Below are 23934 nucleotides of genomic sequence, written 5' to 3'. Positions count from 1 at the left end.
GCTCAGTCGTGTATGTATGTATGGTGATGTCACAGAGGGGCACTGCTCAGTCGTGTATGTATGGTGATGTCACAGAGGGGCACTGCTCAGTCGTGTATGTATGTATGGTGATGTCACAGAGGGGCACTGCTCAGTCGTGTATGTATGGTGATGTCACAGAGGGGGACTACTCAGTCGTGTATGTATGGTGATGTCACAGAGGGGCACTGCTCAGTCGTGTATGTATGTATGGTGATGTCACAGAGGAGCACTGCTCAGTCGTGTATGTATGGTGATGTCACAGAGGGGCACTGCTCAGTCGTGTATGTATGTATGGTGATGTCACAGAGGGGCACTGCTCAGTCGTGTATGTATGTATGGTGATGTCACAGAGGGGCACTGCTCAGTCGTGTATGTATGGTGATGTCACAGAGGGGCACTGCTCAGTCGTGTATGTATGTATGGTGATGTCACAGAGGGGCACTGCTCAGTCGTGTATGTATCTATGGCGATGTCACAGAGGGGCACTGCTCAGTTGTGTATGTATGTATGGTGATGTCACAGAGGGGCACTGCTCAGTCGTGTATGTATGGTGATGTCACAGAGGGGCACTGCTCAGTCGTGTATGTATGTATGGTGATGTCACAGAGGGGCACTGCTCAGTCGTGTATGTATGTATGGTGATGTCACAGAGAAGCACTGCTCAGTCGTGTATGTATGGTGATGTCACAGAGGGGCACTGCTCAGTCGTGTATGTATGTATGGTGATGTCACAGAGGGGCACTGCTCAGTCGTGTATGTATGGTGATGTCACAGAGGGGGACTACTCAGTCGTGTATGTATGTATGGTGATGTCACAGAGGGGCACTGCTCAGTCGTGTATGTATGTATGGTGATGTCACAGAGGGGCACTGCTCAGTCGTGTATGTATGGTGATGTCACAGAGGAGCACTGCTCAGTCGTGTATGTATGGTGATGTCACAGAGGGGCACTGCTCAGTCGTGTATGTATGTATGGTGATGTCACAGAGGGGCACTGCTCAGTCGTGTATGTATGGTGATGTCACAGAGGGGCACTGCTCAGTCGTGTATGTATGTATGGTGATGTCACAGAGGGGCACTGCTCAGTCGTGTATGTATGGTGATGTCACAGAGGGGGACTACTCAGTCGTGTATGTATGGTGATGTCACAGAGGGGCACTGCTCAGTCGTGTATGTATGTATGTATGGTGATGTCACAGAGGAGCACTGCTCAGTCGTGTGTGTATGTATGGTGATGTCACAGAGGGGCACTGCTCAATCGTGTATGTATGTATGGTGATGTCACAGAGGAGCACTGCTCAGTCGTGTATGTATGGTGATGTCACAGAGGGGCACTGCTCAGTCGTGTATGTATGTATGGTGATGTCACAGAGGGGCACTGCTCAGTCGTGTATGTATGTATGGTGATGTCACAGAGGGGCACTGCTCAGTCGTGTATGTATGTATGGTGATGTCACAGAGGGGCACTGCTCAGTCGTGTATGTATGGTGATATCACAGAGGGGCACTGCTCAGTCATGTATGTATGTATGGTGATGTCACAGAGGGGCACTGCTCAGTCGTGTATGTATGGTGATATCACAGAGGGGCACTGCTCAGTCATGTATGTATGTATGGTGATGTCACAGAGGGGCACTGCTCAGTCGTGTATGTATGTATGGTGATGTCACAGAGGGGCACTGCTCAGTCGTGTATGTATGTATGGTGATGTCACAGAGGGGCACTGCTCAGTCGTGTATGTATGTATGGTGATGTCACAGAGGGGCACTGCTCAATCGTGTATGCATGGTGATGTCACAGAGGGGCACTGCTCAGTTGTGTATGTATGGTGATGTCACAGAGGGGCACTGCTCAGTTGTGTATGTATGTATGGTGATGTCACAGAGGGGCACTGCTCAGTCGTGTATGTATGTATGGTGATGTCACAGAGGGGCACTGCTCAGTCGTGTATGTATGGTGATGTCACAGAGGGGCACTGCTCAGTCGTGTATGTATGGTGATGTCACAGAGGGGCACTGCTCAGTCGTGTATGTATGTATGGTGATGTCACAGAGGGGCACTGCTCAGTGGTGTATGTATGTATGGTGATGTCACAGAGGGGCACTGCTCAGTGGTGTATGTATGTATGGTGATGTCACAGAGGGGCACTGCTCAGTCGTGTATGTATGGTGATGTCACAGAGGGGCACTGCTCAGTCGTGTATGTATGTATGGTGATGTCACAGAGGGGCACTGCTCAGTCGTGTATGTATGTATGGTGATGTCACAGAGGGGCACTGCTCAGTCGTGTATGTATGTATGGTGATGTCACAGAGGGGCACTGCTCAGTGGTGTATATCACAGAGGGGAACTGCTCAGTCATGTATGTATGTATGGTGATGTCACAGAGGGGCACTGCTCAGTCGTGTATGTATGGTGATATCACAGAGGGGCACTGCTCAGTCATGTATGTATGTATGGTGATGTCACAGAGGGGCACTGCTCAGTCGTGTATGTATGGTGATATCACAGAGGGGCACTGCTCAGTCATGTATGTATGTATGGTGATGTCACAGAGGGGCACTGCTCAGTCGTGTATGTATGTATGGTGATGTCACAGAGGGGCACTGCTCAGTCGTGTATGTATGTATGGTGATGTCACAGAGGGGCACTGCTCAGTCGTGTATGTATGTATGGTGATGTCACAGAGGGGCACTGCTCAATCGTGTATGCATGGTGATGTCACAGAGGGGCACTGCTCAGTCGTGTATGTATGGTGATGTCACAGAGGGGCACTGCTCAGTTGTGTATGTATGTATGGTGATGTCACAGAGGGGCACTGCTCAGTCGTGTATGTATGTATGGTGATGTCACAGAGGGGCACTGCTCAGTCGTGTATGTATGGTGATGTCACAGAGGGGCACTGCTCAGTCGTGTATGTATGTATGGTGATGTCACAGAGGGGCACTGCTCAGTCGTGTATGTATGTATGGTGATGTCACAGAGGGGCACTGCTCAGTCGTGTATGTATGTATGGTGATGTCACAGAGGGGCACTGCTCAGTCGTGTATGTATGTATGGTGATGTCACAGAGGGGCACTGCTCAGTCGTGTATGTATGTATGGTGATGTCACAGAGGGGCACTGCTCAGTCGTGTATGTATGTATGGTGATGTCACAGAGGGACACTGCTCAGTCGTGTATGTATGTATGGTGATGTCACAGAGGGACACTGCTCAGTCGTGTATGTATGTATGGTGATGTCACAGAGGGGCTCTGCTCAGTCGTGTCTGTTTGTATGGTGATGTCACAGAGGGGCACTGCTCAGTCGTGTATGTATGTATGGTGATGTCACAGAGGGGCTCTGCTCAGTCGTGTCTGTTTGTATGGTGATGTCACAGAGGGGCACTGCTCAGTCGTGTATGCATGTATGGTGATGTCACAGAGGGGCACTGTTCAGTCGTGTATGTATGTATGGTGATGTCACAGAGGGGCACTGCTCAGTCGTGTATGTTTGTATGGTGATGTCACAGAGGGGCACTGCTCAGTCGAGCAGTCTATGAAGAAGTTTGCACGATGAGCGCAGCGCCGGCGTCTCTGCCTCCTGCCGGGCAGAGACGCCGCTCCCCTCACCGCTGCGGTTCTGGCCCGGTGTCCTCCAGCTCTCTTGCTGCTGTTGCGCGCACAGCTTCCCGGGCACTGTGTTTAGGGCGCGCGCGAGGGATTCCTCCCTCTTAAAGGGGCCGCGCGCGCCATCCTAAAGAGTCCCCGGCCAATGGCCGGAGGACCTCTCCTATTTAAAGCACCTCCTTAAAAATGCAAGGTTGTTGTTTGTGTGCTAACACTCTCCTCAGCCCTCAGGTTCCAATGCCCGCCAGCCTGTCTGTCAGCCGTGCTCGCCAGCCTGTCTATCAGCCGTGCTCGCCAGCCTGTCTGTCAACCGTGCTCGCCAGCCTGTCAATCAGCCGTGCCCGCCGGCTTGCCTACCCGGATCACCTGTCAGGTTACCTGCTGTGTCCGCCTGCTTGTCTACCCGGATCACCTGTCTGGCTACCAGCCGTACCCGCCTGCTTGCCTACCCGGATCACTCGTCAAGCTACCTGCCGCTGTACCTGTCAGCCTCAGCCACCTGACCCGTGGGAGTCACCTGCTCTCACACAAGGTCGGTCCCAGAGTGGCACCTGGTTCACCTGCAAGGTCCCTCCTTGGTTCACGGAGTCGACTAAGCCGCCGTGTGGCCAGGGTCGGTCCGAGTAGGCGCTTAGTTACGCCCCTCTGGTCCCTCCTTGCTTACCAGCACAGAGGTTCCACCACCCGGACCTGTAACAATGAGGTTATAGATCACTGCTGGGGATCTCTGTAAGGCCGCATTCACACATGTTTCCACTTTTCCATCAGTGTAAAAAAAGCATCATGTTTCTCTCATGTTTTTGCTTCTTATGGCATCTGGGTTGCATTTTTTTAACCCTTTAAAGGGAATCTGTCAGGTGATTTTTTTAGTACGACACTAATGGCCTCCTGAAATAGTGCTGGGCCGCCCTTCCAGAATATGGAACTTTTATTGCTGCAGCTTCTCTGGTTTTCTTGCTCTCAGCCCTGGATAATTTACAGTCGCGTCTGCTGGTGAAGCATGTGTAAATGCAAAATGAATATGCACCGCTCCCTGCACCCATAATCCTGCCCATCCCTCCGTACTGCCGTCAGCGGTAGTAAAAATCCGCCCATCCACAGGTGAAAGATACTGCTGCTCTGACCGGGCCCCAATGCAGCGATCCCCTGCACAGCGCTGCTGTCCCCCGCGTGCACAGCGCTGCTGTCCACCGCGTGCACAGCGCTGCTGTCCACCGCGTGCACAGCGCTGCTGTCCCCCGCGTGCACAGCGCTGCTGTCCCCCGGGTGCACAGTGCTGCTGTTCCCTGGGTGCACAGTGCTCCTGTCCCCCATTGTGCACAGTGTTCCTGTCCCCTGTGTACAGTGCTGCTGTTCCCCGTGTGCACAGTGCTGCTGTTCCCCGTGTGCACAGTGCTGCTGTTCCCCATGTGCACAGTGCTCCTGTCCCCCATTGTGCACAGTGCTCCTGTCCCCTGTGCGCAGTGCTGCTGTTCCCCGCGTGCACAGCGCTGTAGTTCCCCGCGTGCACAGCGCTGCTGTCCCCCGCGTGCACAGCGCTGCTGTCCCCCGCGTGCACAGCGCTGCTGTCCCCCGCGTGCACAGCGCTGCTGTCCCCCGCGTGCAACAGTGCTGCTGTCCCCCGCGTGCAACAGTGCTGCTGTCCCCCGCGTGCAACAGTGCTGCTGTCCCCCGCGTGCAACAGTGCTGCTGTCCCCCGCGTGCAACAGTGCTGCTGTCCCCCGGGTGCACAGTGCCTCTGTCCCCCGCGTGCACAGTGCTGCTGTTCCCCGCGTGCACAGTGCTGCTGTTCCCCGCGTGCACAGTGCTGCTGTCCATGCGTCTCCCCATACACTGTGCGCTACCTACAGCCACAGTCGGAAGCTGCAGGGTCTACATGGCTGACACTATTCATTTTAATGACACTATTCAATGTACTGATACATGGGAAAAAACTTCTGAGTGTGGTGAAATGGGTAAAAAAATTCAATTACCCAAGAGAGATAGAACAATTAGGCTATGTTCACACACGTTGTGTTTAGTTGCGGATTTTGCAGCTGATTTTTATGCACATTTTCAGCTGCGTCCAGCAGTACCAGCAAAGTCTAGAAACCAGAATTCTCCGTTCACACATGTTGCTTTTTGTTTACTGAGTATTTTCTGCCTTGCTTGCGTTTTAGGAACATGGAGCATGTCACTTCTTTCAGCATTTTTTCACCTATAGGAAGTAATGGGTGGTGGAAAAAATGCTGTAAAAAAGCCGCAAAAAACTCAGGAAAACCTGCATTTATGACACAGCTGTTTTCCTGCCAGAGAAAAAAAAACACAACATGTGTGAACATAGACTTAGAGTATGTGCCCACAATCAGGAATAGCAGCTCACCTGTCCTGTGTCCAAAACGCTGCATTAGAAAGCAGCAAAAATACACTGCTATTCCTGATCGTGGGGATGTAGCCTGAGGCTACATTCCCACTATCAGCTTTTGGTGAGATTTTTATGCTGCGTATTTTAAAAAATGCAAGTAACCTATTTTGCTTAATAAGTGCAGAAATGATGCAGAAAATCTGCAACATTAGAAGTTCACCAAAACCTCATTATGGGAACGTAACCTAAGCCACATTTGGGGATTGTTGTTGGTGCCGTGTCTTGAAAGTACTAGGATATGCTGCTTCGGTCAGGTCCTGGTACTAGTGTATGGACTATTAGAGGACCTGCAACCGGCTGCTACACACTGAATGGAGCTGAGGGCCCAGGACCGGCTGCTACACACTGAATGGAGCTGAGGACCCGGGACCGGCTGCTACATACTGAATGGAGCTGAGGACTCGGGACCGGCTGCTACATACTGAATGGAGCTGAGGACCCAGGAGCGGCTGCTACACACTGAATGGAGCTGAGGACTCGGGAGCGGCTGCTACACACTGAATGGAGCTGAGGACCCGGGAGCGGCTGCTACACACTGAATGGAGCTGAGGACCCGGGAGCGGCTGCTACACACTGAATGGAGCTGAGGACCCGGGAGAGGCTGCTACACACTGAATGGAGCGGAGGACTCGGGAGCGGCTGCTACACACTGAATGGAGCTGAGGACCCGGGACCGGCTGCTACACACCGAATGGAGCTGAGGACCCGGGACCGGCTGCTACACACCGAATGGAGCTGAGGACTTGGGAGCGGCTGCTACACACCGAATGTAGCTGAGGACCCGGGAGCGGCAGCTATACACTGAATGGAGCTGAGGACTTGGGAGCGGCTGCTACACACTGTATGGAGCTGAGGACTTGGGAGCGGCTGCTACACACTGAATGGAGCTGAGGACTTGGGAGCGGCTGCTACACACTGAATGGAGCTGAGGACTTGGGAGCGGCTGCTACACACTGAATGGAGCTGAGGACCCAGGAGCGGCAGCTACAGAGGGTGGAGGTTTCCTGGTAAGCTCAGGATAATATGCATAATAGACGGATCTGTGAGGATTTCCTGCAGAATTTATCAGGGATTTGACGCCTTTAGGCTGTGTGCCCACGTAGCGTTTTACAAGCGTTTTTGATGCGGAATTTCCGCAGCGGAAACGCTTGTAAAACGCTTGGTAATCCGCACCCCATGATCCCCAATGGGTTTCCGCAACTTCTATGCACATGCTGCGGATTTTTCCGCAGCGTTTATGCTACGTACAAAAATCCGCAGCATGTCATTTAATTTTGCGTTTCCGCAAGCGGAATTGCCTTTGTCCAATGCATAAAAAACGCAAGGCAATTCCGCATGCGTTTTTCCGGGAGAGGACTTGCATTTATGCAGCAGAAATTTTCTGCTTCATAAATGCAACGTGGGCACATAGCCTTACACTGCGGCGGTGGACCGTGCAGGAAGCGCTGAGCGGCTGCAGATCTACAGCACAATGTCCGTGTCATCCACCGCACTGTGCAGAATCCACGCAGAAAAGCTGCAGCTCATGTGCACGACGCCTTACAAAGGAAAATGCCTGACCGGGGGGAACAGACATGGCGTCCTGGCGTGTGGTGTGCCCCGCGCATTCCGCAGATCTACTGTGGGCACAGTCATACTTTCCCTCCAGAACAGTCAGTGGGGGGCGCTGTTTATTTACGTCTTCTGCTGGAATGGTGACGTCATACACGTGGTAGTGACGTCACAGGGTGATATACCTTACTGCCGGGCAGGACAGTGCCCTCTGCAGGCTGATCTCCCGGGCCGTGTGCGGCTGGGACCAGTGCCCGGCCCCGGACCCAGTGTGACCGGTCACTGGCGGGACACGCACCGTCGGCCTCGTCTTGTCCTCCCAGCTGCCCCGGTATGCGGTCACCTCCTCGGCCATACCTGTGCCCGGCGCCCCGCACTCCTCCGGTCACATCACCCTGCTCGGCCCCGGGTCACGTCACATCTAGGCCGCACTGTTGTTATCGTGCTCCGCGCGGTTTCCAGGGTAACGGCGTCTACAGGGCAGCGGCTAGAATGGAGATGATTTTCTGGGAGAAAGCTGTCACCGGAAAGGGCGGGGCCTCCTGTAGACCGGTGAAGAGCAGACCCGATAGCTGGAAGCGGAGAGCTGACGGAGGAGAGGAGAGGACTGAGGGGCTGAGGAGTGGAGGAGAGGGGAGGACTGAGGGGCTGAGGAGTGGAGGAGAGGGGAGGACTGAGGAGGAGAGGAGAGGACTGAGGCTACTGAGGAGGAGAGGACTGAGGGGCTGAGGCTGCTGAGGAGGAGAGGACTGAGGGGCTGAGGCTGCTGGGGAGGAGAGGACTGAGGGGCTGAGGCTGCTGGGGAGGAGAGGGCTGAGGCTGCTGAGGAGGAGAGGACTGAGGGGCTGAGGCTGCTGAGGAGGAGAGGACTGAGGCTGCTGAGGAGGAGAGGACTGAGGGGCTGAGGCTGCCGGGGAGGAGAGGACTGAGGGGCTGAGGCTGCTGGGGAGGAGTGAGGGGCTGAGGCTGCTTGGTAGGAGAGGACTGAGGGGCTGAGGCTGCTTGGTAGGAGAGGACTGAGGGGCTGAGGCTGCTTGGTAGGAGAGGACTGAGGGGCTGAGGCTGCTGGGGAGGAGAGGACTGAGGGGCTGAGGCTGCTGGGGAGGAGAGGACTGAGGGGCTGAGGCTGCTGGGGAGGAGAGGACTGAGGGGCTGAGGCTGCTGGGGAGGAGAGGACTGAGGGGCTGAGGCTGCTGGGGAGGAGAGGACTGTGGGGCTGAGGCTGCTGGGGAGGAGAGGTCTGAGGCTGCTGGGGAGGACTTTGGGGCTGAGGCTGCTGAGGAGGAGAGGACTGAGGGGCTGGGGAGGAGAGGAGAGGGCTGAGGCTGCGGAGGAGGAGAGGACTGAGGGGCTGAGGCTACTGAGGAGGAGAGGACTGAGGGGCTGAGGTTGCTGAGGAGGAGAGGGGAGGACTGAGGGGCTGAGGAGGAGAGGGGAGGACTGAGGGGCTGAGGAGGAGAGGGGAGGGCTGAGGCTGCTGAGGAGGAGAGGACTGAGGGGCTGAGGCTGCTGAGGAGGAGACGGGAGGACTGAGGAGAAGAGGGGAGGACTGAGGCTGCTGAGGAGAGGGGAGGACTGAGGCTGCTGGGGAGGAGAGGACTGAGGGTTGAGGCCGCTGGGGAGGAGAGGACTGAGGGCCTTCGGCTGCTGAGGTGGAGAGGACTGAGGGGCTGAGGCTACTGAGGAGGAGAGGACTGAGGGGCTGAGGCTACTGAGGAGGAGAGGACTGAGGGGCTGGGGCTGAGGAGGAGAGGGGAGGACTGAGGGGCTGAGGAGGAGAGGGGAGGACTGAGGGGCTGAAGCTGCTGAGGAGAGGGGAGGACTGAGGGGGGGAGGACTGAGAAGGAGAGGGGAGGACTGAGGGGCTGAGGCTGCTGAGGAGAGGAGGAGAGGGGAGGACTGAGGGGCTGAGGCTGCTGAGGAGAGGACTGAGGGGCTGAGGCTGCTGAGGAGAGGGGAGGACTGAGGGGCTGAGGCTGCTGGGGAGGAGAGGACTGAGGGACTGAGGCTACTGGGGAGGGGAGGGCTGAGGGAGGAGAGGGGAGGACTGAGGGGCTGAGGCTGCTGAGGGAGGAGAGGGGAGGACTGAAGGGCTGAGGCTGCTGGAGAGGGGAGGACTGAAGGACTGAGGCTGCTGGTGAGGGGCTGAGGCTGCTGGGGAGTAGAAGGGAGGACTGAGGGGCTGAGGCTGCTGGGGAGGAGAGGACTGAGGAGGGGAGGACTGAGGGGCTGAGGCTGCTGGGGAGGAGAGGACTGAGGGGCTGAGGCTGTTGGGGAGGAGAAGGGAGGACTGAGGGGCTGAGGCTACTGGGGAGGAGAAGACTGAGGGGCTGATGCTGCTGAGTAGGAGAGGGGAGGACAGGGGCTGAGGAGGACTGAGGCTGCTGGGGAGGACTGAGGGGCTGAGGCTGCTGGGGAGGACGGAGGGGCTGAGGGAGGAGAGGACTGAGGCTGCTGGGGAGGACTTTGGGGCTGAGGCTGCTGAGGAGGAGAGGACTGAGGGGCTGAGGCTGCTGGAGAGGAGAGGACTGAGGGGCTGAGGCTGCTGGAGAGGAGAGGACTGAGGGGCTGAGGCTGCTGGAGAGGAGAGGACTGAGGGGCTGAGGCTGCTGAGGAGGAGAGGACTGAGGGGCTGAGGCTACTGAGGAGGAGAGGACTGGGGCTGAGGTTGCTGAGGAGGAGAGGGGAGGACTGAGGGGCTGAGGAGGAGAGGGGAGGACTGAGGGGCTGAGGCTTCTGAGGAGGAGAGGACTGAGGGGCTGTGGCTGCTGAGGAGGAGAGGGAAGGACTGAGGCTGCTGAGGATAGGGGAGGACTGAGGCTGCTGAGGAGAGGGGAGGACTGAGGCTGCTGGGGAGGGGAGGACTGAGGGGCTGAGGCTGCTGGGGAGGAGAGGAGAGGACTGTGGGGCTGAGGCTGCTGAGGAGGAGAGGACTGAGGGGCTGAGGAGGAGAGGACTGAGGGGCTGAGGCTGCTGAGGGGAGGACTGAGGGGCTGAGGAGGAGAGGGGAGGACTGAGGGGCTGAGGCTGCGGAGGAGAGGACTGAGGGGGGGAGGACTGAGGAGGAGAGGGGAGGACTGAGGGGCTGAGGCTGCTGAGGAGAGGGGGGAGGACTGAGGCTGCTGAGGAGAGGACTGAGGGGCTGAGGCTGCTGAGGAGAGGGGAGGACTGAGGGGCTGAGGCTGCTGGGGAGGAGAGGACTGAGGGGCTGAGGCTACTGTGGAGGAGAGGGCTGAGGGAGGAGAGGGGAGGACTGAGGGGCTCAGGCTGCTGAGGGAGGAGAGGGGAGGACTGAAGGGCTGAGGATGCTGGAGAGGGGAGGACTGAAGGGCTGAGGCTGCTGGGGAGGAGAGGACTGAGGGGCTGAGGCTGCTGGGGAGGAGAGGACTGAGGGGCTGAGGCTGCTGGGGAGGAGAGGACTGAGGGGCTGAGGCTGCTGGGGAGTAGAAGGGAGGACTGAGGGGCTGAGGCTGCTGAGGAGAGGACTGAGGGGCTGAGGCTGCTGAGGAGAGCGGAGGACTGAGGGGCTGAGGCTGCTGGGGAGGAGAGGACTGAGGGGCTGAGGCTACTGTGGAGGAGAGGGCTGAGGGAGGAGAGGGGAGGACTGAGGGGCTGAGGCTGCTGAGGGAGGAGAGGGGAGGACTGAGGCTGCTGAGGAGAGGGGAGGACTGAGGCTGCTGAGGAGAGGGGAGGACTGAGGCTGCTGAGGAGAGGGGAGGACTGAGGCTGCTGGGGAGGGGAGGACTGAGGGGCTGAGGCTGCTGGGGAGGAGAGGAGAGGACTGAGGGTCTGAGGCTGCTGAGGAGGAGAGGACTGAGGGGCTGAGGAGGAGAGGACTGAGGCTGCTGAGGAGAAGGGAGGACTGAGGGGCTGAGGAGGAGAGGGGAGGACTGAGGGGCTGAGGCTGCGGAGGAGAGGGGAGGACTGAGGAGGAGAGAGGAGGACTGAGGGGCTGAGGCTGCTGAGGAGAGGGGGGAGGACTGAGGGGCTGAGGCTGCTGAGGAGAGGACTGAGGGGCTGAGGCTGCTGAGGAGAGGGGAGGACTGAGGGGCTGAGGCTGCTGGGGAGGAGAGGACTGAGGGGCTGAGGCTACTGTGGAGGAGAGGGCTGAGGGAGGAGAGGGGAGGACTGAGGGGCTGAGGCTGCTGAGGGAGGAGAGGGGAGGACTGAAGGGCTGAGGCTGCTGGAGAGGGGAGGACTGAAGGGCTGAGGCTGCTGGGGAGGAGAGGACTGAGGGGCTGAGGCTGCTGGGGAGGAGAGGACTGAGGGGCTGAGGCTGCTGGGGAGGAGAGGACTGAGGGGCTGAGGCTGCTGGGGAGGAGAGGACTGAGGCTGCTGAGGAGGAGAGGACTGAGGGGCTGAGGCTGCTGGGGAGGAGAGGACTGAGGCTGCTGAGGGGCAGAAGCTGCTGGGGAGGACTGAGGCTGCTGAGGAGAGGACTGAGGGGCTGAGAGAGGAGAGGACTGAGGGGCTGAGTAAGGAGAGGACTGAGGGGCTGAGGCTGCTGGGGAGGAGAGGGCTGAGTCTGCTGGGGAGGAGAGGACTGAGTGGCTGAGTCTGCTGGGGAGGAGAGGACTGAGGGGCTGAGGCTGCTGGGGAGGGGAGGACTGAGGCTGCTGGGGAGGAGAGGACTGAGGGGCTGAGGCTGCTGGGGAGGAGAGGACTGAGGGGCTGAGGCTGCTGGGGAGGAGAGGACTGAGGGGCTGAGGCTGCTGGGGAGGAGAGGACTGAGGCTGCTGAGGAGGAGAGGACTGAGGGGCTGAGGCTGCTGGGGAGGAGAGGACTGAGGCTGCTGAGGGGCAGAAGCTGCTGGGGAGGACTGAGGCTGCTGAGGAGAGGACTGAGGGGCTGAGAGAGGAGAGGACTGAGGGGCTGAGTAAGGAGAGGACTGAGGGGCTGAGGCTGCTGGGGAGGAGAGGGCTGAGGCTGCTGGGGAGGAGAGGGCTGAGGCTGCTGGGGAGGAGAGGACTGAGGCTGCTGGGGAGGACTTTTGGTCTGAGGCTGCTGAGGAGAGGACTGAGGCTGCTGAGGGTTGAAGCTACTGAGGAGGAGAGGACTGAGGCTGCTGGGAGGACTGAGGGGCTGAGGCTACTGAGGAGGAGAGGGCTGAGGGGCTGAGGCTACTGAGGAGGAGAGGGCTGAGGCTGCTGGAGAGGAGAGGACTGAGCGGCAGAGGCTGCTGGGGAAGAGAGGACTGAGCGGCAGAGGCTGCTGGGGAGGAGAGGACTGAGGCTGCTGGGGAGGCGAGGACTGAGGGGCTGAGGCTGCTGGGGAGGAGAGGACTGAGGGGCTGAGGCTGCTGGGGAGGAGAGGACTGAGGGGCTGAGGCTGCTGGGGAGGAGAGGACTGAGGCTGCTGGGGAGGAGAGGACTGAGGGGCTGAGGCTGCTGGGGAGGAGAGGACTGAGGGGCTGAGGCTGCTGGGGAGGAGAGGACTGAGGGGCTGAGGCTGCTGGGGAGGAGAGGACTGAGGGGCTGAGGCTGCTGGAGAGGAGAGGACTGAGGGGCTGAGGCTGCTGGGGAGGTGAGGACTGAGGGGCTGAGGCTGCTGGGGAGGAGAGGACTGAGGGGCTGAGGCTGCTGGGGAGGAGAGGACTGAGGGGCTGAGGCTGCTGGGGAGGGGAGGACTGAGGGGCTGAGGCTGCTGGGGAGGGGAGGACTGAGGGGCTGAGGCTGCTGGGGAGGGGAGGACTGAGGGGCTGAGGCTGCTGGGGAGGGGAGGACTGAGGGGCTGAGGCTGCTGGGGAGGGGAGGACTGAGGGGCTGAGGCTGCTGGGGAGGAGAGGACTGAGGGGCTGAGGCTGCTGGGGAGGAGAGGACTGAGGGGCTGAGGCTGCTGGGGAGGAGAGGACTGAGGGGCTGAGGCTGCTGGGGAGGAGAGGACTGAGGGGCTGAGGCTGCTGGGGAGGAGAGGGCTGAGGCTGCTGAGGAGGAGTGGACTGAGGGGCTGAGGCTGCTGGGGAGGAGAGGACTGAGGCTGCTGAGGGGCAGAAGCTGCTGGGGAGGACTGAGGCTGCCGAGGAGAGGACTGAGGGGCTGAGAGAGGAGAGGACTGAGGGGCTGAGAGAGGAGAGGACTGAGGGGCTGAGAGAGGAGAGGACTGAGGGGCTGAGAGAGGAGGGGGCTGAGAAAGGAGAGGACTGAGGGGCTGAGGCTGCTGGGGAGGAGAGGACTGAGGCTGCTGGGGAGGAGAGGACTGAGGGGCTGAGGCTGCTGAGGAGGAGAGGACTGAGGTTGCTGAGAGTTGAAGCTGCTGAGGAGGAGAGGACTGAGGCTGCTGGGAGGACTGAGGGGCTGAGGCTACTGAGGAGGAGAGGGCTGAGGGGCTGAGGCTGCTGGGGAGGAGAGGACTGAGCGGCAGAGGCTGCTGGGGAGGAGAGGACTGAGGGGCCGAGGCTGCTGGGGAGGAGAGGACTGAGCGGCAGAGGCTGCTGGGGAAGAGAGGACTGAGCGGCAGAGGCTGCTGGGGAGGAGAGGACTGAGGCTGCTGGGGAGGGGAGGACTGAGGGGCTGAGGCTGCTGGGGAGGAGAGGACTGAGGGGCTGAGGCTGCTGGGGAGGAGAGGACTGAGGGGCTGAGGCTGCTGGGGAGGAGAGGACTGAGGGGCTGAGGCTGCTGGGGAAGAGAGGACTGAGGGGCTGAGGCTGCTGGGGAGGAGAGGACTGAGGGGCTGAGGCTGCTGGGGAGGAGAGGACTGAGGGGCTGAGGCTGCTGGAGAGGAGAGGACTGGGGGGCTGAGGCTGCTGGGGAGGAGAGGACTGAGGGGCTGAGGCTGCTGGGGAGGAGAGGACTGAGGGGCTGAAGCTGCTGGGGAGGAGAGGACTGAGGGGCTGAGGCTGCTGGGGAGGAGAGGACTGAGGGGCTGAGGCTGCTGGGGAGGGGAGGACTGAGGGGCTGAGGCTGCTGGGGAGGGGAGGACTGAGGGGCTGAGGCTGCTGGGGAGGGGAGGACTGAGGCGCTGAGGCTGCTGGGGAGGGGAGGACTGAGGGGCTGAGGCTGCTGGGGAGGAGAGGACTGAGGGGCTGAGGCTGCTGGGGAGGAGAGGACTGAGGGGCTGAGGCTGCTGGGGAGGAGAGGACTGAGGGGCTGAGGCTGCTGGGGAGGAGAGGACTGAGGGGCTGAGGCTGCTGGGGAGGAGAGGACTGAGGGGCTGAGGCTGCTGGGGAGGAGAGGACTGAGGGGCTGAGGCTGCTGGGGAGGAGAGGACTGAGGGGCTGAGGCTGCTGTGGAGGAGAGGACTGAGGGGCTGAGGCTGCTGGGGAGGAGAGGACTGAGGGGCTGAGGCTGCTGGGGAGGAGAGGACTGAGGCTGCTGAGGGGCAGAAGCTGCTGAGGAGGACTGAGGCTGCTGAGGAGAGGACTGAGAGAGGAGAGGACTGAGGGGCTGAGAGAGGAGAGGACTGAGGGACTGAGAGAGGAGAGGACTGAGGGGCTGAGAGAGGAGAGGACTGAGGGGCTGAGAGAGGAGAGGACTGAGGGGCTGAGAGAGGAGAGGACTGAGGGGCTGAGAGAGGAGAGGACTGAGGGGCTGAGAGGAGAGGACTGAGGGGCTGAGAAAGGAGAGGACTGAGGCTGCTGGGGAGGAGAGGACTGAGGCTGCTGGGGAGGACTTTGGGGCTGAGGCTGCTGAGGAGGAGAGGACTGAGGTTGCTGAGGGTTGAAGCTGCTGAGGAGGAGAGGACTGAGACTGCTGGGAGGACTGAGGGGCTGAGGCTACTGAGGAGGAGAGGGCTGAGGGGCTGAGGCTGCTGGGGAGGAGAGGACTGAGCGGCAGAGGCTGCTGGGGAGGAGAGGACTGAGGGGCTGAGGCTGCTGGGGAGGAGAGGACTGAGGGGCTGAGGCTGCTGGGGAGGAGAGGACTGAGGGGCTGAGGCTGCTGGGGAGGAGAGGACTGAGGGGCTGAGGCTGCTGGGGAGGGGAGGACTGAGGGGCTGAGGCTGCTGGGGAGGGGAGGACTGAGGGGCTGATGCTGCTGGGGAGGGAAGGACTGAGGGGCTGAGGCTGCTGGGGAGGAGAGGACTGAGGGGCTGAGGCTGCTGGGGAGGAGAGGACTGAGGGGCTGAGGCTGCTGGGGAGGAGAGGACTGAGGGGCTGAGGCTGCTGGGGAGGAGAGGACTGAGGGGCTGAGGCTGCTGGGGAGGAGAGGACTGAGGGGCTGAGGCTGCTGGGGAGGAGAGGACTGAGGGGCTGAGGCTGCTGGGGAGGAGAGGACTGAGGGGCTGAGGCTGCTGGGGAGGAGAGGACTGAGGGGCTGAGGCTGCTGGGGAGGAGAGGACTGAGGCTGCTGAGGGGCAGAAGCTGCTGGGGAGGACTGAGGCTGCTGAGGAGAGGACTGAGGGGCTGAGAGAGGAGAGGACTGAGGGGCTGAGAGAGGAGAGGACTGAGGGGCTGAGAGAGGAGAGGACTGAGGGGCTGAGAAAGGAGAGGGCTGAGGCTGCTGGGGAGGAGAGGACTGAGGCTGCTGGGGAGGACTGAGGCTGCTGAGGAGAGGACTGAGGGGCTGAGAAAGGAGAGGACTGAGGGGCTGAGGCTGCTGGGGAGGAGAGGACTGAGGCTGCTGGGGAGGACTTTGGGGCTGAGGCTGCTGAGGAGGAGAGGACTGAGGTTGCTGAGGGTTGAAGCTGCTGAGGAGGAGAGGACTGAGGCTGCTGGGAGGACTGAGGGGCTGAGGCTACTGAGGAGGAGAGGGCTGAGGCTGCTGGGGAGGAGAGGACTGAGCGGCAGAGGCTGCTGGGGAGGAGAGGACTGAGGGGCTGAGGCTGCTGGGTAGGAGAGGACTGAGGGGCTGAGGCTGCTGGGGAGGAGAGGACTGAGGGGCTGAGGCTGCTGGGGAGGAGAGGACTGAGGGGCTGAAGCTGCTGGGGAGGAGAGGACTGAGGGGCTGAGGCTGCTGGGGAGGAGAGGACTGAGGGGCTGAGGCTGCTGGGGTGGAAAGGACTGAGGGGCTGAGGCTGCTGGGGAGGAGAGGACTGAGGGGCTGAGGCTGCTGGGGAGGAGAGGACTGAGGCTGCTGAGGTGCAGAAGCTGCTGGGGAGGACTGAGGCTGCTGAGAAGAGTACTGGGTGGCAGAAGCTGCTGAGGAGAAGAGGACTGAGGCTGCTGGGGAGGACTGAGGGGCTGAGGCTGCTGGGAGGAGAGGACTGAGGCTGCTTGGGCGGACTGAGGGGCTGAGGCTGCTAAGGAAAGGACTGAGGGGCAGAAGCTGCTGAGGAGGAGAGGACTGAGGCTGCTGGGGAAGAGAGGACTGAGGCTGCTGAGGAGGAGAGGAGAGGACTGAGGGGCTGAGGAGGAGAGGGGAGGACTGAGGGTCTGAGGAGGAGAGGGGAGGACTGAGGGGCTGAGGCTGCTGAGGATGAGAGGACTGAGGGGCTGAGGCTGCTGAGGAGGAGAGGGGAGGACTGAGGAGGAGAGGGGAGGACTGAGGCTGCTGAGGAGATGGGAGGACTGAGGCTGCTGGGGAGGGGAGGACTGAGGGGCTGAGGCTGCTGGGGAGGAGAGGAGAGGACTGAGGGGCTGAGGCTGCTGAGGAGGAGAGGACTGAGCGGCTGAGGCTACTGAGGAGGAGAGGACTGAGGCTGCTGAGGAGAGGGGAGGACTGAGGAGGAGAGGGGAGGACTGAGGGGCTGAGGAGGAGAGGGGAGGACTGAGGGGCTGAGGCTTCGGAGAAGAGGGGAGGACTGAGGGGGGGAGGACTGAGGAGGAGAGGGGAGGACTGAGGGGGGGAGGACTGAGAAGGAGAGGGGAGGACTGAGGGGCTGAGGCTGCTGAGGAGAGGGGGGAGGACTGAGGGGCTGAGGCTGCTGAGGAGAGGACTGAGGGGCTGAGGCTGCTGAGGAGAGGACTGAGGCTGCTGAGGAGAGGACTGAGGGGCTGAGGCTGCTGAGGAGAGGGGAGGACTGAGGGGCTGAGGCTGCTGAGGAGAGGGGAGGACTGAGGGGCTGAGGCTGCTGAGGAGAGGGGAGGACTGAGGGGCTGAGGCTGCTGGGGAGGAGAGTACTGGGGCTGAGGCTACTGTGGAGGAGAGGGGAGGACTGAGGGGCTGAGGCTGCTGAGGGAGGATAGGGGAGGACTGAACGGCTGAGGCTGCTAGAGAGGGGAGGACTGAAGGGCTGAGGCTGCTGGGGAGGAGAGGGCTGAGGCTGCTGGGGAGGAGAGGACTGAGGGGCTGAGGCTGCTGGGGAGGAGAGGACTGAGTGGCAGAGGCTGCTGGGGAGGAGAGGACTGAGTGGCAGAGGCTGCTGGGGAGGAGAGGACTGAGGGGCAGAGGCTGCTGGGGAGGAGAGGACTGAGGGGCTGAGGCTGCTGGGGAGGAGAGGACTGAGGGGCTGAGGCTGCTGGGGAGGAGAGGACTGAGGGGCTGAGGCTGCTGGGGAGGAGAGGACTGAGAGGCTGAGGCTGCTGGGGAGGAGAGGGCTGAGGGGCTGAGGCTGCTGGGGAGGTGAGGACTGAAGGGCTGAGGCTGCTGGGGAGGTGAGGACTGAAGGGCTGAGGCTGCTGGGAAGGAGAGGACTGAGGGGCTGAGGCTGCTGGGGAGGGGAGGACTGAGGCTGCTGGGGAGGAGAGGACTGAGGGGCTGAGGCTGCTGGGGAGGAGAGGACTGAGGGGCTGAGGCTGCTGGGGAGGAGAGGACTGAGGGGCTGAGGCTGCTGGGGAGGAGAGGACTGAGGGGCTGAGGCTGCTGTGGAGGAGAGGACTGAGGGGCTGAGGCTGCTGGGGAGGAGAGGACTGAGGCTGCTGAGGGGCTGAAGCTGCTGGGGAGGACTGAGGCTGCTGAGGAGAGGACTGAGGGGCTGAGAGAGGAGAGGACTGAGGGGCTGAGAAAGGAGAGGACTGAGGGGCTGAGGCTGCTGGGGAGGAGAGGACCGAGGCTGCTGGGGAGGACTTTGGGGCTGAGGACGAGAGGACTGAGGGGCTGAGGCTGCTGAGGGTTGAAGCTGCTGAGGAGCAGAGGACTGAGGCTGCTGGGAGGACTGAGGGGCTGAGGCTACTGAGGAGGAGAGGGCTGAGGGGCTGAGGCTGCTGGGGAGGAGAGGATTGAGCGGCAGAGGCTGCTGGGGAGGAGAGGACTTAGGGGCTGAGAGAGGAGAGGACTGAGGGGCTGAGAGAGGAGAGGACTGAGGGGCTGAGAGAGGAGAGGACTGAGGGGCTGAGAGAGGAGAAGACTGAGGGGCTGAGAGAGGAGAAGACTGAGGGGCTGAGAGAGGAGAAGACTGAGGGGCTGAGAGAGGAGAAGACTGAGGGGCTGAGAGAGGAGAAGACTGAGGGGCTGAGAGATGAGAAGACTGAGGGGCTGAGAGAGGAGAAGACTGAGGGGCTGAGAGAGGAGAAGACTGAGGGGCTGAGAGAGGAGAAGACTGAGGGGCTGAGAGAGGAGAAGACTGAGGGGCTGAGAGAGGAGAAGACTGAGGGGCTGAGAGAGGAGAAGACTGAGGGGCTGAGAGAGGAGAGGACTGAGGGGCTGAGAGAGGAGAGGACTGAGGGGCTGAGAGAGGAGAGGACTGAGGGGCTGAGAGAGGAGAGGACTGAGGGGCTGAGAGAGGAGAGGACTGAGGGGCTGAGGCTGCTGGGGAGGAGAGGACTGAGGGGCTGAGGCTGCTGGGGAGGAGAGGACTGAGGGGCTGAGGCTGCTGGGGAGGAGAGGACTGAGGGGCTGAGGCTGCTGGGGAGGAGAGGACTGAGGGGCTGAGGCTGCTGGGGAGGAGAGGACTGAGGGGCTGAGGCTGCTGGGGAGGAGAGGACTGAGGGGCTGAGGCTGCTGGGGAGGAGAGGACTGAGGCTGCTGAGGTGCAGAAGCTGCTGGGGAGGACTGAGGCTGCTGAGAAGAGTACTGGGGGGCAGAAGCTGCTGAGGAGAAGAGGACTGAGGCTGCTGGGGAGGACTGAGGGGCTGAGGCTGCTGGGGAGGACTGAGGGGCTGAGGCTGCTTGGGCGGACTGAGGGGCTGAGGCTGCTAAGGAAAGGACTGAGGGGCAGAAGCTGCTGAGGAGGAGAGGACTGAGGCTGCTGGGGAAGAGAGGACTGAGGCTGCTGAGGAGGAGAGGACTGAGGGGCTGAGGAGGAGAGGGGAGGACTGAGGGTCTGAGGAGGAGAGGGGAGGACTGAGGGGCTGAGGCTGCTGAGGATGAGAGGACTGAGGGGCTGAGGCTGCTGAGGAGGAGAGGGGAGGACTGAGGCTGCTGAGGAGAGGGGAGGACTGAGGCTGCTGGGGAAGGGAGGACTGAGGGGCTGGGGAGGAGAGGAGAGGACTGAGGCTGCTGAGGAGGAGAGGACTGAGCGGCTGAGGCTACTGAGGAGGAGAGGACTGAGGCTGCTGAGGAGAGGGGAGGACTGAGGAGGAGAGGGGAGGACTGAGGGGCTGAGGCTTCGGAGAAGAGGGGAGGACTGAGGGGGGGAGGACTGAGGAGGAGAGGGGAGGACTGAGGGGGGGAGGACTGAGGAGGAGAGGGGAGGACTGAGGGGCTGAGGCTGCTGAGGAGAGGGGGGAGGACTGAGGGGCTGAGGCTGCTGAGGAGAGGACTGAGGGGCTGAGGCTGCTGAGGAGAGGACTGAGGCTGCTGAGGAGAGGACTGAGGGGCTGAGGCTGCTGAGGAGAGGGGAGGACTGAGGGGCTGAGGCTGCTGGGGAGGAGAGGACTGAGGGGCTGAGGCTACTGTGGAGGAGAGGGCTGAGGGAGGAGAGGGGAGGACTGAGGGGCTGAGGCTGCTGAGGGAGGATAGGGGAGGACTGAAGGGCTGAGGCTGCTGGAGAGGGGAGGACTGAAGGGCTGAGGCTGCTGGGGAGGAGAGGGCTGAGGCTGCTGGGGAGGAGAGGACTGAGGGGCTGAGGCTGCTGGGGAGTAGAAGGGAGGACTGAGGGTCTGAGGCTGCTGGGGAGGAGAGGACTGAGGAGGGGAGGACTGAGGGGCTGAGGCTGCTGGGGAGGAGAGGGCTGAGGGGCTGAGGCTGTTGGGGAGGAGAAGGGAGGACTGAGGGGCTGAGGCTACTGGGGAGGAGAAGACTGAGGGGCTGAATCTGCTGAGGAGGAGAGGAGGACAGGGGCTGAGGAGGACTGAGGCTGCTGGGGAGGACTGGGGCTGAGGCTGCTGGGGAGGACGGAGGGGCTGAGGGAGGAGAGGACTGAGTGGCTGAGAGAGAAGAGGACTGAGGGGCTGAGAGAGGAGAGGACTGGGGCTGAGAGAGGAGAGGACTGAGGGGCTGAGAGAGGAGAGGACTGAGGGGCTGAGAGAGGAGAGGACTGAGGGGCTGAGAGAGGAGAGGACTGAGGGGCTGAGAGAGGAGAGGACTGAGGGGCTGAGAGAGGAGAGGAATGAGGGGCTGAGAGAGGAGAGGAATGAGGGGCTGAGAGAGGAGAGGACTGAGGGGCTGAGAGAGGAGAGGACTGAGGGGCTGAGAGAGGAGAGGACTGAGGGGCTGAGAGAGGAGAGGACTGAGGGGCTGAGAGAGGAGAGGACTGAGGGGCTGAGAGAGGAGAGGACTGAGGGGCTGAGAGAGGAGAGGACTGAGGGGCTGAGAGAGGAGAGGACTGAGGGGCTGAGAGAGGAGAGGACTGAGGGGCTGAGAGAGGAGAGGACTGAGGGGCTGAGAAAGGAGAGGACTGAGGGGCTGAGAAAGGAGAGGACTGAGGGGCTGAGAAAGGAGAGGACTGAGGGGCTGAGAAAGGAGAGGACTGAGGGGCTGAGGCTGCTGGGGAGGAGAGGACTGAGGGGCTGAGGCTGCTGAGGAGGGGAGGACTGAGGCTGCTGGGGAGGACTTTGGGGCTGAGGCTGCTGAGGAGGAGAGGACTAAGGGGCTGAGGCTGCTGAGGGTTGAAGCTGCTGAGGAGGAGAGGACTGAGGCTGCTGGGAGGACTGAGGGGCTGAGGCTACTGAGGAGAAGAGGGCTGAGGGGCTGAGGCTTCTGGGGAGCAGAGGACTGAGGGGCTGAGGCTGCTGGGGAGGAGAGGACCGAGGCTGCTGGTGAGGACTTTGGGGCTGAGGCTGCTGAGGAGGAGAGGACTGAGGGGCTGAGGCTGCTGAGGGTTGAAGCTGCTGAGGAGCAGAGGACTGAGGCTGCTGGGAGGACTGAGGGGCTGAGGCTACTGAGGAGGAGAGGGCTGAGGGGCTGAGGCTGCTGGGGAGGAGAGGACTGAGCGGCAGAGGCTGCTGGGGAGGAGAGGACTTAGGGGCTGAGAGAGGAGAGGACTGAGGGGCTGAGAGAGGAGAAGACTGAGGGGCTGAGAGAGGAGAGGACTGAGGGGCTGAGAGAGGAGAGGACTGAGGGGCTGAGAGAGGAGAGGACTGAGGGGCTGAGAGAGGAGAGGACTGAGGGGCTGAGGCTGCTGGGGAGGAGAGGACTGAGGGGCTGAGGCTGCTGGGGAGGAGAGGACTGAGGGGCTGAGGCTGCTGGGGAGGAGAGGACTGAGGGGCTGAGGCTGCTGCGGAGGAGAGGGCTGAGGCTGCTGAGGGAAGAGAGGACTGAGGCTGCTGAGGGAGGAGAGGACTGAGGCTGCTGGGGAGGAGAGGGCTGAGGGAGGAGAGGACTGAGGGGCTGAGGCTGCTGGGGAGGAGAGGACTGAGGGGCTGAGGCTGCTGCGGAGGAGAGGGCTGAGGCTGCTGAGGGAGGAGAGGACTGAGGCTGCTGAGGGAGGAGAGGACTGAGGCTGCTGGGGAGGAGAGGGCTGAGGGAGGAGAGGACTGAGGGGCTGAGGCTGCTGGGAGGAGAGGTCTGAGGGGCTGAGGCTGCTGGGGAGGAGAGGACTGAGGGGCTGAGGCTGCTGGGGAGGAGAGGACTGAGGGGCTGAGGCTGCTGGGGAGGAGAGGACTGAGGGGCTGAGGCTGCTGGGGAGGATAGGGGAGGACAGAGGGGCTGAGGCTGCTGGGGAGGACAGAGGGGCTGAGGCTGCTGGGGAGGACTGAGGGGCTGAGGCTGCTGCGGAGGAGAGGGCTGAGGCTGCTGAGGGAGGAGAGGACTGAGGCTGCTGGGGAGGAGAGGACTGAGGGGCTGAGGGAGGAGAGGACTGAGGGGCTGAGTTGACTGGGGAGGAGAGGACTGAGGGGCTGAGGCTACTGGGGAGGAGAGGAGTGAGGGGCTGAGGCTGCTGGGGAGGAGTGAGGGGCTGAGGCTGCTGGGGAGGAGAGGAGTGAGGGGCTGAGGCTGCTGGGGAGGGGATGACTGAGAGCCTGAGGCTTCTTGGGAGGAGAGGAGTGAGTGGCTGATGCTCTTGGGGAGGAGAGGACTGAGGGGCTGAGGCTTCTTGGGAGGAGAGAACTGAGGGGCTGATGCTGTTGGGGCGAGAGGACTAAGGGGCTAAAGCTACTGGGAAGGAGGGGACTGGGGCTGCTGGGGAGGAGAGGAGATGACTGAGGGGCTGCACCATGAAGTCTGTGTGTTTGCAGATGTGAATTGGGACACAGGTCTCAGTGTGAGGAATCTGCTCTGAGGATGTATTTTGGGGGTTTTCATCGATCGGAGCTGCCACTAGGATTTTCCGGGCCCCATACTGTTAACATTTTGGGGTCCCCTTGAGACTCCACAGCCAGAAACAGCCCCCTCACCGGGCCAGAAACCCCCCCTAGCAGCCTCCCCCAGTCCTCATGCATACACTGCCGCTGTGGCCTCCTCACTGAGACACGCAGACAGACACTGACACACAGTCTACCTGCCTGTCCTGGGTTCCAATGCACATGTGGCATGCTGCTGCTCTGCTCCAAAATGAAAGTGAGTGCACAGCGTGTCATATGACCAGCATCCAAATCATGAGGCACCCGGCGACGGTTTAAAGGTATAGCGCTCATTTCCGGTCGCAGGGTGCATTAAGGTCTTGACTGTTGCCCTGACTCCCTGAGGCCCGGTGAGTAGAGTCAAAGAGAGGTGGGGTCCCGGGCTGGCCAGGGGCATGGGACTGGGCTGTCCGGGTCCCCCCTTTTTGCTTCTGTTCACCGGGCCCCATACAGTAGTAAGGGAAGTAATGCCCTGATGGTGGCCCTGGTTGTCATCGCCACATAATGTGAAACGTTCTGAGATGTTGTGCCTGTTCCAAATGAAATTGTAAAATTCCAAAATTCAGTGTAGATCTGTGTCTATTACGTCATTATATATATATATATATATATATATATATATATATATATATATATATATATATACACATATACATATACACACACACTTAGGTCCATACATATTTGGACAGAGACAACATTTTTCTAATTTTGGTTCTAGACATTACCACAATGAATTTTAAACAAAACAATTCAGATGCAGTTGAAGTTCAGACTTTCAGCTTTCATTTGAGGGTGTCCACATTAAAAGTGGATGAAGGGTTTAGGAGTTTCAGCTCCTTAACATGTGCCACCCTGTTTTTAAAGGGACCAAAAGT

General features: G+C 60.8%; 1 protein-coding gene across 4 annotated transcripts in view; it reads right to left on the bottom strand.

Annotated features, from left to right (window-relative positions):
* LOC141154139 (serine/threonine-protein kinase Nek1-like) overlaps positions 1-23333 on the bottom strand; it is a 43789-nt gene extending 20456 nt beyond the window's left edge. The window contains exon 1 of one of the 4 annotated variants that reach the window (XM_073639627.1): positions 23215-23333. The gene's annotated coding sequence lies outside the window, so the exon portion shown is untranslated. Of the gene's footprint in view, positions 1-7766; positions 7905-7938; positions 8298-23214 lie in introns of those variants that run through there. The other 3 variants (XM_073639629.1, XM_073639626.1, XM_073639628.1) reach the window with 3 other exon arrangements.
* Between the last annotated feature and the right edge of the window lie 601 nt (positions 23334-23934).

The sequence above is a fragment of the Phyllobates terribilis genome, unplaced genomic scaffold (assembly GCF_046119375.1).
Source record: "Phyllobates terribilis strain yellow unplaced genomic scaffold, ASM4611937v1 Scaffold_7__3_contigs__length_470593459, whole genome shotgun sequence".
Lineage (NCBI taxonomy): Eukaryota > Metazoa > Chordata > Amphibia > Anura > Dendrobatidae > Phyllobates > Phyllobates terribilis.
This window is presented reverse-complemented; position numbering and strand designations above follow the sequence as displayed.